Raw genomic sequence first — 13,390 nt, forward strand, 5'->3', positions numbered from 1 at the left:
TTATTGCTTACCGTCAGCAGAGGCGGACAGAGGGGCTCCAAATAGAAAGTGATACCCAAACAACGGCCTCTGAGTGTCGACCTGATAGTGGCCCTTAGGAGTCAGTGCAGAGTACTCAGATCCACCATTCCCCCTGAAACCTCTTCTAAGTGATGACATGAGTACTCTAGCTGTAGGGAGAGTGACAAAAAGAGCTTGATAAAGAAGTTCAAATATTGCTTATCTTCTCATCTCTTCCCAATCACTGCAAACATGCGCGTCAGTTTCAGGAAGACTGAGTGGAGATGGTTTTAGACATCATTCGACTAAAAAGCACATAGTCTGAAGCATGCTGACCCACTTCGACAATATACGTGATTATATAAATTGAGTACAGCTTTGGACACTAATTGCACACTAATTGCACAAGACATCAGTAGTGCTGTTAACATTGTTTGCGCCTAGTATCTTGACATAATAATGGCAAATAGTGAACAAGCTTCATAAATGAACAAAGCAAACACATCAGTCAAATCTAAGCACGCTTTTTCCCATTTGCATAACAGCAACTCGTATAAAACCTGTTTCTGGTCCGATCGGGTCATGAACTGGAGACCCTTCAGTCCAAAGGCCGATTTCCTACAGACTGAGCCACTGCCGCCCCAAAACAGACTGTCTTTTCGAAACTTTATGGTAAAACTTTATTTTTTTTAATTTTTTTTCATGTATAGCTGTGGTTTCAAAAGAGAGGAAATGAAAAAAAAAACAGATAAAATTTGAACTTTTTTTTTTTAAAATTGTCTTTTCTTATTAAAACTAAATTAATAGTGAGATATTAATCAATAAAAGATCAACACATAGAGGAAAATTGAGGATTCAAGTGTGATACAGGTTGAAGTTGGTATATTTAAATATCTGCTTCAGAGACATGTTGGTTGTAAATTTTGTATATCCATAGAAACAAAAATGTAGAGTGCAAATGAGTAATAGCTTTGTATTAACCCCTCTGACAGCTTCAAATTCAGGCTTTGAAACTACAAGAAAAGGGGAATGACAAAGTCATGATTAATTACACTGTTTTCCTGATAATGGCATTTTTGCATTCGCATAGCTGTGTGTACAGGCCTGTAGTGACGGCACTGAATCTCCCTGAATTAACTTGCATACAAAGATTGGAAGCCGATAAGCCGCCGCAATTCTCCACTCCTCCAAAAAAAGGAATCTCATTTCACTCTTCTTCTGTATTCAATTTCATGCTTATAACCATTTCAGATGCCGGTAAATATGCTATTACTGGCTTGTGAAATCATCACTCTTAAAGAAACTTGAATTGCACAGCTGACAGAGCTCTATGAAAGAGGTTTTTATGAGTACATAGCGCTAATCTGTGAATGTAGACACAGGCTTGCTGTTTATACTTCATTTACTGTAACAGAGTTTCATTTAAAGGAGAAACCAAGACAACTGTGAAAGAAATGAGACATAGATGCTCAACAGTTTTATTTGTTTTGTTTGGGTGAAGTTTGATTGTTTGCTCAAATCCGAGTTTGACTTATTCTAGTATTTTGGAGTTGTTAAACAGGTACCTTTTCATGTAAATGATGGCAGTGCTACTGCCAATCAATCGGAGAAATTGTAAAACCACCCTTAAAAATCTAATGAATAATAAAAAATCCTTCTTTTGAGCTTCTAGGTAGTTTTTTATTTAGTGTAGGCGTTATTTGTGATTAAAATTTGCCTCAAGATTACAAGCGCTGAATTCTTTAAGCATAATTCTCAGACACAATAGTGTACATTACTTACTCAAGTCTTAGGGTGAAAAAGTTCAAAACCACTTTCTGTAGAGGACTGTGGCCCCGGGGCAGTAAATGAAGGAAGCTTTCCTGTTGTGCTTTAGTAGACCCCGGTTCCCTTGCTCCAGGCGCCTTAATGAATTATCTCTCTCCGCTTTATGGCTTTATAAAGGAAATCTCTTCAGTCGGAGAGCTTCTCAGAACAGGATGTCCTTTTCGAAGTTTATAACTAGTTCAACATGTTACGTTTACTGACTTGATGATCCAGAGAAACTCGAGCTTAACTCAAAGAAAGGCTAAAACTATGGCTGTACGATTTTCCCGGCTAGTAACAAGACACCAAATCAATCACTTTGTAATGACAACAGTCCTGAACAGCGATCATTGTTAGCCTGCCTCAGTAGAAAGGAGCCCGTCGAACATGTTGAAGGCATGTCTGCTTTGGCTTTTTACTCCTAAACGTGTCGGAATAAGTACGCTACTTTCTTTTTAGATATCTTATAAGGTTTCCAAGTCCATTGCACTTTGACACACCAAAAGGGGATGCCATAGTGTATTAAAACACTGAACAGTACACAAGACAAATGTACCTGCAGAATAAAGACACTAGTTAAAACACTCAAAAGAGCAGTTTCACATTAACAAGCAGTTTTCTACTCATTGCATGGCAGGGTAACTACAATATAAGGTTATTGTTTGCTCAGCTTGTTTTCCTGATAAGTTAAAAGTTTCAGGTTTTTTTTACCAGGAGCCTAATTATCCGCAGAGATGTCTTGCCTTCCAAAACAAACGGACCCATGGTACAACAAATAAATAAAGCAGCTTCACCTTAAAAATCTGTTTCCCTGGCAGACTTACTGTAGGGACAAAGGTGAAACAAGGTAAACATTGGCTGAGCATGTTTCTCTGATCATCCGATGACTAAAAGCCTTGAACTGGGTAAAATGTAGTTTAAAAAGAACCAAGAACAAACAACTGTATTTTCAACAGTGGATTTAAACTGGATAAAAAGTCAATTATTAACAGCTTATGGCACATTACAGGCAAATTGATGAACACTGTAAAAAATCAACTTTTTCAATAAAATACATGATATTTTTTACCTTTAACTGTTGGAACCTTTATAATACATACTCTATCTTACTCAATTGAACAACAAAAAACTGAGCAAAAGTGTGTCGTATCAGGACATTATGGGAAAATGGATTATTTTTACTATGAAATCTTTATCCAAACCATTCGCTCTGAAGAGCTTAGGGGTTACTACTGTCCTTCCTTTGGGCTCTCAGAGTCACATGTCCTGCCCCAATGTGTTGGAAGCTGAGAGCCTATTATCCAAGCTCTCTCCTCAGGATCCTCTCCTCTGTGGAGGCACTTCCTTCTTAAATCTTACTTGACTCCATCCCTTCACCCTCCCCTATATCTCCCCTGTTTCTCTCCCTCTCTCTTTCTTGCTGCAAGCGAAGGTCAAATTAATTCTTTTTCATAATTTCCTGTCAGCAGTATTCCTTCCTCAAGAGAATCCTATCTCTGGCTCAGTGCCTGAAAGATGTGATTAAGGTAAAAACCAAGTGAATACCTGTGTCTGAAAAATGGAATTATGTCGTTTTGCCCTTATCCATATAGATATAAGCTGTTCTGTAATATCACATTTAATAAAGTCCCATTCACAGTTTTACACTTCTTTAAAAATGAATGCAATGCAAATGCTTTGTGTGACACGCCACATTAGGAGCTAAGATTGGGCTCGTACTCACAAAGATGTCATTTAGGCGCAAACGGCTTCACTGCTTTGACGATTCAGTGTGCCCTAACCTTGCTCATTAATGCTGTGGGTCTCCAAGGGTCTCAAAGCCTAAATGCAGACTACATAACTACACACCTCAGATGGTAATAATGTTATGAAATACAAAGGGTAATTGCGTCCCCTGTTGTGAAAGCAAAGGTTCCTTTCATTAAGGCTTGAATTGAAACTGGCCGTGGTAATGAAGGTAGAGCAGACACCCCATAGCTTGCATGGCATTCTTTCAATCAGTAAATGGAGTCCAGTTATACTTTCAAATAAGAAGGGAAGGAGAGAGAAAGAAAATGAGCATAACTAATGCAGAATCTTGAATAGAGTCCCCTTCTCTTTTTATTGTATATCCTCAAGCTATAATTCTCCTTGACATCCAGTGAAGACTCCCTGCTCAGGGCCCCCAATTACAGACTCTCACTCTGAGCGTTTCACACTGGACTGCCAGTCCGCCATTTCATTTTTTTCTGCAGTAAAAAAAAGCAGAGCGAGATTTGATCAACGTCAAGGTTAGGCAAAGCACATTTCATCTAGTTTTACCCAGGGACAGGCCAAGAGATACACGAATATACAACAAACCAACTCTTACCTCCAACCCTAGCTCTCAAGGACAGAAGAGCAGGAGTTAGCCGTCAGAACAGCATGTGCACACTTCTTAATGAAGCTGAATTCAACAAACAATGTGAGGGAATGGAAGATGTGAGAAAATAGAAAGGAATAAAGGGAGATAATGAAGAGAGATAAACAAAGAGACCGAGGAATAGAAGTTGCACAGGTGGAATAGCTGGAGGCACTCGTATTGCATATGTTGCTTGTGGAAGCTCAGTCTCCTGGCCTTTGACCCCTGGGGGAGGAAAACAGATTGCTTTGACAGGTCCACTGACATCACATGAGAGGTTTTGCTCTTTTGCCAGAGCCTCTGGAGGATCCTTGGCTGGCCTCATATCAAGGCATTACTGTAGCTTCTGCCCTACAATACAGAATAATAAAGGGGAATTTGAAGAAAGCTTAGCCGTCAATGCATTATTTGTATGGACAGGATCATGTGCCACAAAGGGCAAGTCTCTGCAGGGCATGCATCCTGTCAGTCATGTTAACTTAATGAAGTTCATGCATTTTGCACAACTGAACTGTAAATGCTCTGTTTGTGTGAAATCCCAACCTGACCTCTTTATACCAAAAATGACTCTGCTGATGGATAAAACCCCAACGCTCTCTAATTCCTTTCTCAACCAGAAGCGGCGGGTAAGGTTTCACTGCGCAGAGCCACATTCATTAGTTAATAGTGATATGAGAAGCCATTAAACAGTCATTGCATCGGTTGCCCTGCAGCACGGCTGGTTCCACCCAGTCTGCTGCTGTCTCCAGCCTCTCTGACCACCTCCGGACATCCAGGAGCCAGGACGTCGTGGACAGTGCAGACTCCTGAGCACACGCCTTCAGCTTCCCGGCATTCGATCATGTTCTTACCAACCTGGATCAATAGCCAGAGGACACTTACTCTACTCCGAGACTAGCCATTACCCCATAAACATGCCTGAGCACTGGCTCCAGACTTACTCTACGTACATGTAATGGAGAACAGAAAAATGGCACTCAAGGAGTTGTTTTGCCTGCTGTTTGTTGCCAAGGCGACCATTATGCAGTTTTGAGGCAACGTGGAAGTAGTTTGATTAGTTAATGCATTAGAGCAGCATGCAATTATGTGTTTATATCACATGTAACTGTTCCTGTTACTAGGGATAGGCGTTTCAAGCTGAAATACTATTTGATGTATACTGGGAATTATTTGACCATTATTCAAAGACACGCGTGCACACAACAACAAACAAACAAACAAACAAACACGAAGACACTTCTTCCACACTTTTTTAATATCACTTGATGCGTGAAACTTCATCAATAAATGATGCTCCTTTTATATAATCACTATTTAAAATTCCCAAATCATGTCCCAGCCCTACCTGGTACTTAACCTGAGAAACATATTCATAATTCTGCGTTGAAAGTTTCCAGCCTACTGTGAAAAGAACACAAATACTTTCATTTCAATTCTTTTTTATTAAAAAAAATTATAGTTGCAAACCAGGACAGAGTGTTGTAAATGTGGTTTTACTCTTCATAGTTTCCTATGGAAGGACTTTTAGTTCCATATTTATGGACTTAGTGAAGTTAAATGATGCTGCTGGTGAGAAGCAGAACCGCAGAGGTTAAATGTATGTATTAATTAGTCTGTATTTATAGTTTGCACACAAAAAACAGGTTAATGGAATTGTAACATTAATGCAGCCGTGGCACAAGATGCAACAGCATCCTGTCTGCAGCTGGCCCCATTTTCGTTTGCCAACCATTATATTAGCATATAAAACGTACTGCAGCCTATATATAGAAAACACTTGATTTTGAGGTTTTTTATGTTCGGAGAACTAACTGCTAAATATATAGTCTAAGAGCCGCTGACACATACTGTGTTCTTTGTCTTCAGTGTAAATGCTTACAGTGTTCATCAATACAATTCTGCTCTTAAAGAGCTTGGTATTGAGGCGGCTGTACTGTTTTTTAACTGGTGTTCAAATGCTAAAAATCCCAAAGTTCCCTCCAGAGGAAGTATCTCTCCACTTCACTATGCAACACTTACACTTCTATTTGCTAGCGCTCCAACACATTGTATGTGATAGTTTAAGGTGAGGGACATCTCTAGGCGGTTGACCAATATCAACAGAGACAGCCAGCTGACCAATCAGAGCAGACTGGGGAGCACCTCTTTATATCATAAATGTAATATTTGCAATGAAAATGTTTCTACAGGTATATTCATGATGTACATGTTCTACTTAAAGTTCAATATTGTGCAAGTTATTGCTGTATGTTTACATGTCAAGTGTCAAGATGACATATCCAGCTAAGCAAGGAGCCAGATTGACTGATACATAAATAATATTTATTCACTGAATCACTAAATCCCCTCAGGAAGCACAGTACCCAAAGAAGCATAAAGATGAACTTGCAGGAGAGAGTTAGAGGTGTGTTGAGTGAAAAGAGAGCGATACCAAAGACATTTTGAGAGAAATGGGGTGCAACGAGAAGGTACATAAAAGGAAATGATGTATATTACACTCGTCCGGGATCACGGTATTTGTATGGAGGATTTATGGTGGTGTACTTAGCAACAGTGCAGCACCACACCTGATCATCCATTATTATTGTAACATCTCTCACTTTGGGGGCAGACATGATTGATGGGGAGCTGTTAATGACTTTGGGTTCAAATTGCTTTGACCACAAAAGCGACAAAAATTATTTAAAAAGCTGGTGTTTGAAATTGGACATTGTCTAAAAAGAACAGTCATTAATCAACTGATTACTGTAAAGAATAGATTAATGACACGTTATCATTGAGTATATTATGGGAAAAGAAAATGCAAGCAATTAAGAAACTTATATCCCAAGTGCAACTTCGGCTTTCCTTTTGTCTTCATACATATGCATGTTAAACTTCAGTTGGCATTTGCTTTAAGAATGTACATAGTGTACAGTACTTTTTTGGGTTGTAGGGACAATAGTTATATACTGTTTGCCCTAATTACTGTAGTTTCTATAGGGGACAAAGTATGGGCAAAATTACCCATTGCTGTTGCACCCATGGTGTACTTCTACTCCTATTAATGTGATTGGACACCCTAGTAGCCCACTCTTCTCACAATCACTAAAAGGCCTACGTGACAGTGATTTACTGTAAAACACAATACAAATTAAAATCAAAAGTGAGCCTTGTATAAGAAATACTGATTAACCCAGCCCACATCACTCGTAATTGGTGCCATTAGTCTTTATATGCGTGATTGCTTGCCAAAATGTCAGCTTATCTATTTCCCCCTTGTCGCATTTTTCTTTTCTTTTTTCTTCCAGAACAATCTGTAATTAAAAGTGAATGTCTCCAAGCCAAGTGGGAGACTTTTTATTGTTTGTTTTGAACTAGTGTTGAAAGTTCTATCAAAAAGCACACCCCCAGCCCAGGTTCTCGTTCCTGCAGATTGCACAGAACTGTGTTGGGTCATGATGGAAGTTGTTAAATAACACAGAGAAAAAACACCATGTCCTGAATGACTCACCATTTCGTTGACCCTGGTGGAAAATTAGCCTCTCAGTTAAGTGGTCTGGAACTAAATATACACAACAAATTTTAATAAACAAATGGAAAAAACTGAATTTAATTATTGAAGAGTACACAGGATGTTATCTTTTGTAGCCCACAGGTTGTTTGGTATATAACAGTAGTTAGTGCATGGAGAGGTGTAAACCTTTTTCATCTCAACACATGACAGCTGCCATCAAACATGCCATGGCTGCTGATCCATCTGGAAAACAGAGATTGTGACAGTTAGCAATACCGAACAATCACACCAAACCCCAGCTTTTATTGTTTTAGGGATACTATCAATGTAGCTCCAGTGATGAAAGCCGTTGTGGTCGTTGGTTGTTTCAATACTTAATTTCTGTAATATATATGATATATAACTGTAACATCTCAACAACTGTTCAATAGATAGCTATTCACTTTTGAGCGGACATTTGGTCCACAAAAAGAGACATTCTGATTGTTTTAGTGAGTCTACTTTTACTGCCATCATCAGGTCCAACTTTGGACCAATACTTGGGTTTATGACCAAAAACATAATCCCATCAGACTCAGCTATGTGTTAGTGCTAATTAGCAACTGTTAGTGTGCTAACATGCTTCATTAAGATGAAACTCATTAAGCTTGCTAACCATTAGCATGCTAACTACCATTTAGCTCAAAGCACTGCTGGGTCTAATCACATCCTAACAGAATCAGCTGGCATGGTTGTAGTCTTGTTTCTTCTTTGATATACACTGACTACATGTACATGCACAATACATTCTTGTTTTTGACCTTATTCAGGAAAAGAAAAAGTAGTTATTGTTTCATCCTTCAAAGGGGCTCTGACTGGCAGTTGTTTGGCATCTATAAATAAAGACTTAGGAGCACATCTGTTTTTGAATTAACAAGTAAAGATTTTTGGTTATGTATGAGGATTAGGTGCCCTCTAGTAGCAGCATCAGCGCACGTAAAGCATTAATGTGCCCTCTTGATAGCTTATTTTTACTCTCAAAATGTATTTAAGATGCCATTGGTTTAAGCTTCAGGTACAGAATTAATTGTAACTGAGCTGAGCTTCTTATCCACCACAGTACCACAGGACCTCAAGCTTCAGAGGCTTTTTAACTTTTATTATAATAACTTAACAAATATTTAGAGGCAAGGGGGATGAAAAATAAATGACGATGTTTTTGTAAATAGCTCATGATATAATTCCCCGCACATAGCCATTTTATCTCTGTGTTTATGGCTGAGTGTGAGTGTCTGCAACTGTACGTGTATAGATAACAAGTGCATGCTGTATACACACTGGCACACAATCTGCGTTTTCCCGCCTAGCTCTCTTAAAAATACCTTTTCACTTAACTTTCCCATGCCTCTTACCAATGCGTGCTATGTACAAGCTTCAGCTGAGGAGTATTTCGCTGAACTTGCCCTCCATTAAAGATTTAGCTTGTTCACAGAGGGGAGTTATTAGAGGCAGGGGCCCCAGCTCCTCAGGAAGAAGTTTCACATCAGGACCAGTTTGTTGCATTGTCAGTAGATGAAAGCCAGTTTGTTGAAAGGTCTTTTTGCTATTCCACATGATTGATCTTCCTCCGCCCCCTTACCCCAGCCCTCTTTTATACACCAGCTTTGAATGCTCGGCTCCTTGTCTCTCCTCTCTCTGGATTTTCTTTTCATAGATAGTTTGTGCGTGTGTTATGTATTTACATGTCAATGTCTCATGTATTTCATTGTCTCTCCACAACTGTCCTTCTAATCCTCCCACATTGCTGTTGCATTGTTACAAGAGCAGTACTTCTCTCCGGCAGCAGCACAAAGATCTGTGCTTTCTTTAAACGTTCCTGTTGGCTTTGTTCCATTTCTTCCTTCTTCTGTTCCTCATTGTCTCTTTCTGGAAGTTTTCGATGTTTTGAGTCTGATACTGGTCAGCGATCTTTTGCCCCGGCCAGTCGCTGCACTTGAGGGACATTCCTGATATAATTACAGCTTTTGATTATCCTCCAGACTGACCCCAGTATGCCCTGGCCCCGATGTAGCAGCCGGGTGCCAGCAGCCGCTAAACCTGCTGCAGCTAATGAGGGTCGTCCAGTGTTTCCTACTGCTGGCTGACTCCTTGATTTATTGTTTCACTCAGTTCATACCTGCGGCAGCATTCCTGTATATTAGAAAACATTAAGTAATGAAGTTTACTCTACGACTAATGTACCTATCCTATGGGCTTTTGCAGACAAGTGTGCTAAATAGCAGCAGGTACCTAGCAGTGATGTAGTGTTAGGTGTGTAATCCCTCATATGGAAATTGGTTTTAACACAGCCTCACATGCAGAGTCACGCTTGCATAACTCTGATGTGTCATTAAAGCCTCACATATATATATATATATATATATATATATATATATAGCACATGCTGAAAATGAAAATGCAGAAATGTTACAGTAACCTACAGAGGACTGGAAGGGAAATAAGAATCCTACATTGGCTGCCTTCTTACTGTAGCTCAAGGACCGTCACTTAGTGGGTTTTGTAGATGAAATATCTTCAGCATAATTATTCTTCTATACTTTTTCTTTTCATTAAATAAAAAAGAAAAAGTACAGAAGAATAACTTAAATAAGAGATCTGACTATTTCTTATGTTTTACTATAACTAACGATCTTCAACTTGCAATTAGATACAATGGAGATTTTGTGCAAAAACTCAAATTTGCAAGTGTTTTGCATTTGTCCCTTAGACATATGATTTTGCCCCTTTTAGATAAATGGTTTTGAAGCTCTGTCCAAAAAGCTACGTTTTGACCAACCCAAAACATTATTCATCCCTAATCAGCAGAGCCAACAGCCGCTAGATGCACTAATCTATCAGCTGTCAATCAAAACATTTCTCATTGGAATGATTGACTCGGTGTCAAATCAGTGGACCATAAAGTTGTCAGTGCAGCGGATGCAGGGAAAAATATATGCTCCTACCAATGCAGAGTAGTATTGATATACAGTATCATCCTGTCTTGAGTTATTGGCTCTCACTGAATACGTTAAACTGCAGCTTTGACTAAATCATGTGGCTGGTTTTTTTCTCCTAAATATACATGTTTGTGTGCAGGCACTGCGTACTCTATATGTTTTGTTATTTTCGTCAGTATATATTTTCAGAAAAGGTTTATTTTAGCCCTTTTCAATGTGCACCATCACCTCACAGTTTAACACAGATTAAACTCATAGTTCTTCACACTCCCCATAGAAAAAATGCAATATCCGTAATCTCTAAGGCTGTACATGTACAGTAACTGCCTTTCATTAAGGAATATGTATGCTTATGGAAAGATCAGAGGTCAATCTGAAAAAGAAAGTTTGATTAAAATCCCCCAAAACACATCAATTTAGTGACTCTTTGATGAGCCACCATGTGCAGATACAGGCACCTGTGACAGTTTTAGTACAGATGTTATTTCTAACTTACATACAGTCACTGCCTTTACTTCTGTGGGTCTGCCGGGGATGTGTGGATGAAAAAGGCACTAAACGGTATGGACTCGCCAGTGTAGACAAACTCCCTCCTTTGCTCATCTGTCATGTACACAAGCTCTTTGTAATTACAACAGCTTGGTGTGTGTGTGCTGAATATGGTGGGTTGGTGTTTATAACCTTGGCAAATCAAAGGCAACCTCTGTGACCTCTGATATTCTTTTGGAGAGACACACACAATCCCAGATTCATGAACACACACACACACACACACACACACACACACACAAGTCCTCAGTGTCCTAACCGCAATTATGCAGATGGAGAGAGAATAAGTGGCTAGCGAGCAACGCTTTAATTTGAATTCCTTCTTTCACCCTCCGTGTTTCACTAATAGTTCCATTTACAGTCATTTGTTCCGCCTGTGGCAATGACTCATAACAAAGATATTTGGATGTAAAACAAATGTATAACACACGTGTATGTACACACACACACTTTTTGTAACTTTCTTGATTCTTTACACATTTCACCTCCCCTCCTTGCACTTTTCTCAATTCCGTCTCCAGCTTCACCTTTTCTAAACTATCACTGTTACAGCTTCTGGCTGCAGAAAGTGTAGAATTATGGCATGTCAGGGTTTTAAGTGTTGCCACTATAAAATGGGCGCAGAGAAGCCATAAGAAGTAGAATGAAGCAGGCAGGCCATGCTCTGCTATGCCAGCCATTTTCTACCCTGGCATGGCAATATCATGATGCAGTGAACTCTTGGGGCACATTACACCAAATCTACCCAGAAGATATGTATGAGGGATATATTGTTTTTCATTATGCACACATTAAATCATCAGTTGAAATGTTAGGTGAGCGCCATGATCTCCCCCCCTACAGCCCGGAAAACATTTGCAGAAACTCCTGTTTTCGCTTTAAAGTTTTATTTGCCCATTACCACAGTGGTTTGGAAGTAGTTCACTTTTGAGTGCCTTTGACTCTAACCCCATCTGTCTGACTCTGACAGACACAGCACAGATTGTTGCTTAACCAGTTCCCAGTGGAGAACATGGACCGCTCCTTTTGAGGATAAAGCTGCTATGTGGTATTTTATGGGACATTCTGCTGGTGTTTGACTACAGCAGAAATACCTGGGAGGGCAATTGAAACAGGAACAGCCTCAACAAAGTATAATCACAGTAAAGGAAATCTAGAAAGATATCATGGATTTTTAACAGTTACCACATCAAAGACAATCTTCCTGGTTCCCACAATAGATGCCATAGACATGTTTCACGGGAATGATCAGCACCGTGGTTCTCTGCTGGTCGGACTGTATAAATATCTCCGAACAGATGACCTGGGCAGGTTTAATATTGATCGCAATATGAGATGCAATGTTTGCTAAATGTTCTCCACAAACCTCCTGCTGCATATTCTCTGTTTTTACGCCCACACACCGCTCACTAACCCTTCTGGAGTTAAAGGTTGTTCTGAAGCAACAGTACCTTGCTTTCCTGTCACACATGAACGTCTCAGAACGGAGGTAACTGACAAGTAGGTGTTAGTGAGTCAGTGTTTGTTCTGCAGAGCACAATGTGGATCCGTGCATACTCATTTGGACTATGGACCCACAGGACCGTGCATTCAGTTTCCCAGAATAACAATGTTAATCTTGGATCACTGGCCTGTTTTCTTTCACGATCCATGCGATGCTATCAAGCCTCTCAGAGGGGGAATAACAATCTACATTCTGTCTAAATTAAGACTCTATTTAAAGGCCCCCTTAAGTATTTTTGACTAAATAAGTGAAGACTATATCCTGCATTCAATACCCATTTTGTGTGCTCTTAACCAGAAATTACCCCAAAGGCTTGTTCTACTCAGTGGTTAAGAAACTATACTATTACAGAAAACATTAATCACTCACATGTGATACAATCATTTCTTGTTTGCATCACATTTGAGGATACCTTTTAAATGAGCTTTTCTGGAATTGAATCCACTCTATTAATCTTTTAATGACCCTGTTTTGCAATGCTATGTTAATTATTGTATTGTTAAGAACCTTGTATTGACACATTGCCTGAAGGGATGCTATATACTGTAGATGTATGCATTTTAAATTATGATGTCTATCTCAGTTTATATATGATTTAAATAACAATGTCTGAATCATTTAACAAACTATTATCATGATTTGTACATATTGACCAGCCATCCAAATAATGGTTGAGGTCA

The 13,390-nt window shown here is 39.3% G+C and overlaps 1 protein-coding gene across 1 annotated transcript in view; it reads left to right on the forward strand.

The window, feature by feature from the left end:
* The window catches only part of samd12 (sterile alpha motif domain containing 12), a 93,369-nt gene that overhangs the window by 41,551 nt on the left and 38,428 nt on the right, over positions 1-13,390 (forward strand). The gene's annotated exons all lie outside the window — the stretch shown is intronic.

This window comes from Eleginops maclovinus, chromosome 13 (genome assembly GCF_036324505.1).
Source record: "Eleginops maclovinus isolate JMC-PN-2008 ecotype Puerto Natales chromosome 13, JC_Emac_rtc_rv5, whole genome shotgun sequence".
NCBI classification, from domain to species: domain Eukaryota; kingdom Metazoa; phylum Chordata; class Actinopteri; order Perciformes; family Eleginopidae; genus Eleginops; species Eleginops maclovinus.